The sequence below is a fragment of the Myotis brandtii genome, unplaced genomic scaffold (assembly GCF_000412655.1).
Source record: "Myotis brandtii unplaced genomic scaffold, ASM41265v1 scaffold328, whole genome shotgun sequence".
Taxonomy (NCBI): Eukaryota; Metazoa; Chordata; class Mammalia; order Chiroptera; family Vespertilionidae; genus Myotis; species Myotis brandtii.
The window spans coordinates 3,297,642-3,301,011 of record NW_005362626.1 but is presented as its reverse complement, the minus strand read 5'-3'; the positions used below and the strand labels follow the sequence as shown (position 1 = coordinate 3,301,011).

General features: G+C 43.7%; 1 protein-coding gene across 1 annotated transcript in view; it reads right to left on the bottom strand.

Moving 5' to 3' along the window:
• Positions 1-3,370, bottom strand: part of ANKRD33B (ankyrin repeat domain 33B) — a 79,352-nt gene that overhangs the window by 25,644 nt on the left and 50,338 nt on the right. The gene's annotated exons all lie outside the window — the stretch shown is intronic.

The following is a 3,370-nucleotide window of genomic DNA, read 5'->3' as shown; positions in this document are numbered from 1 at the left end:
AACGACATAAACTGTAGACCTAACATGTAAGGGATAGAGTGTTAGAATGTACACTGGGCCACAGGAGGTGGTTGAGTGCAGGGAGCATAGCTCTGTCTTAAACAGGGTGCTGGGTGGACCCACCGAGGAGACACTGGGAGGGTAAGAAGGAGGTGAGGGAACAAGCCAAGGGACATGAGGGAAAGGTCCAGGCAGAGGACATGCCCGGCCCTCCCAGGGACCAGCCAGGAGGCCCTGGAGTGAAGTGAGCAACAGACCCTGGGAGGCCAGGACGGAACGCTGGGGTTTGCGCCTGTGAGACAGGTGTTTCTGTGAAGGTACTTTGGAGATAAGATTAACGTTTAAATCAGGAGATGCGGAGTAAAGCAGACTGTTCTCCGTGCTGTGGATGAGCCTCCTCCAATCAGCTGAAGACCTGAAGAGAACAGCGTGGGAAGGAATTCTGCCTCTGGACTTGAGTTACAACTCTCCCTGGGTATCCAGCCTGCCAGCCCACCCTGCAGATTTTGCACTTGCTAAGCTGCCACCATCGCATGAACCGGTTCCTTAAAATAAATCTGTGCGTGTGTGTATCTATAGATATCTATAGATGTACAGAGTTAGAGATACACACACACTCTCTATTGGTTGTTTCTCTGGAGACCCCTGATCCATACAGGGTAGGTGTGGAAGGAATACTTTGGAAGAACTATGTTCATTTTTTATGCTCTCTGTTTCTGTGCAGTTAGAATTCTTTAAAACAAAGCTTTATTTATAAGGAAAGTGCATGATTTTAATTCACAATGAAGAGCAAGTAAGCAAACATGATGTTTACATTAATAGCATTCTCATTAGGACATACGGTTTCATAACAACCATGTAAACAGCTGTGGAGAGGAGAGGAAGGGCAGTGGGCAGAGGAAACGGAAGCTGACAAACAGCCAAGGAAAGAGATGGAGGCACCAAGAAGCACACACAAACCCATGGGCAGATGGTACAATACAGAGCAATTAGTCCTGATCATCCAGAAGGGAAAGGATATTACCCATGTTCAGATGTGCGGAAAAATGCCATCACTCGTCATGTAATGTTTTTAAAGTTCGTAACCAAGAGAATAAACTTCAGTTACTTGAAAATCCATTTCTGTAAAACATCTTTCTCCATGATAACACCACTGACAGGGGGAGATGTTTATGTGGCTTTAGGGATTCTAGTATTCCAAAGATAGACACTGTATTTCTGAAAGGCAGCCATGCATTACCATGAGCATGAGCACAATTTATTGGACATTATGTGTTAGGCATAGTTTCAATAATCTCACTTATAACTAAATGCTGTGAGAAGAAAGTAAACTCCAGGACTGGGATTTGATCTGCATTGATCATTCCAACGTGGCCACACATGTCTCCATGGTTTGGGTTCTCCCCAGTGCCAATCCCAGTCAGTTTTCCTTGCCTCCAAGTCTTCACAAGGGCAGTGGCCTCTGCCTAGAATGCCCTTCCTCCCACCCCACAGCCTTCATCGTATCGTCTGACCCTCCTGCAGGTCTTGATTCAAGCCCCTTTTCACCCATTTTCTGGTGCCCCCATTGGGCTGCCTTGCACAAACCACTGCTCCCTGGAAGGTGAGCACATCTTTTTAGCTTTGTTCCCCCAGTGCCTGACATGTACAAAACACTGATACGCATGTGTTGGATGAATGTAACGCCCCTGAAACTTTTCAGTACCCCCTACCTCGCACAGCACTCAACTTACTTTAAACTGAGGAGCTGACATATGATGTCATGAGCTTTGAGCTTGTTTATCTGACTTCCATATTCAAGCCAGGAAATTACCTAAAGTCCCAGGAAAACCTCAAAGAAGAGAGTTGCCTTTCATGTGGTAAGTATCATTCTAGGCTGGTGCTGCCAGATCTGAGGCTGAATAATGTAGATGTGAAAGCAACAGTCAAATGCAAAGAACATGAAAGTGGGCTCAAGAATTCCATCCCAAGGAATTCCCTTTAGGGACATCAAAAGTATGTCAAGAGATCTAAATAAAGATCTGTAATTGCAAAAGCCTGAGAATAACCCAAATATACATCAAGAGATGACTGGCTGAATTTATGCTGTGGGACACTGTGTTGCCCCCAACAGGAATGAAGCTGGAATGCAGGCATTGATGTGAAAAGATGTTTGCCAGATAATGTTAGGTCAACAAAATGAAAAGGGAGCCCCTGCATGGGAGAACATGTTTGCCAATGATGCATCTGATAAAGGGTTAATTGCCAAAATATATAAGGAACTCATACAACTTAACAAAAAGGAAGACAAACAACCCAATTTGAAAATGGGCAAAGGACCTAAATAGACATTTCTCCAAAGCGGACTTACAGACGGCCAAGAGATATATGAAAAAATGCTCAAAGTCACTGATCATCCAAGGATGCAAATTAAAACAACAACGAGGTATCACCTCACACCTGTCAGAATGGCTACCATCAACAAATCAACAAACAACAAGTGTTTGCGTTCTTCACAAGGATGTGGAGAAAAGAGAACTCTAGGGCCTAGTACACTGCTGGTGGGAATGAAGACTGGTGCAGCCATGTGGAAAACAGTACCAAGTTTCCTCAAGAAATTAAAAATGGAACTCCCATTTGACCCAATGATCCAACTTCTAGGAATATATCCTAAGAAACCCAAAACACCAATCAGAAAGAACATATGCACCCCTATGTTCATAGCAGTTCTATTTTCAATAGCTAAGATCTGGAAACAGCCCAAGTGCCCATTAGTAGGTGAGCGGATAAAAAAGCTGTGGTACATTTACACTATTGAATACTATGCATCTGTAAAAATAAGGATCTCTTACCATTTGAGACAGCATGGAGCAGTGGTTCTCAACCTTGGCTGCACATTAGAATCACTTGGGAATCTTTTTAAAAATCCTGATTTCTGGGCCTCATCCTCTGGAAATTCTGTTTCTTTGTTATGGGGTGGGGCCACAACATTAGTAACAAAGAAACAGAATTTCCAGAGGATGAGGCCCAGGAATCAGGATTTTTAAAAGGTTCCCAGGTGATTCTAATGTGCAGCCAAGGTTGAGAACACTGGCATGGAGGGACCTGGAGAGTATTATGCTAAGCGAAATAAGCAAGTCAAAGAAAGATAAGTATCACATGATCTAACTCATATGTGGAATCTAATGAACAAAATAAACTGATGAACAAAATAGATCCAGAGACATAAAAACATGGAACAGACTGATGAATCTTAGAGGGAAGGAAGGATTGGGGGGGAGGGGGAGAGGGCATGGAGAGAGATTAACTGAGGAATTTATATGCACATATGCATAGCCCATGGACACAGACAATAGTGTGGTGAAGGCTTGGGAGGGGCAGGTGCAAGGAA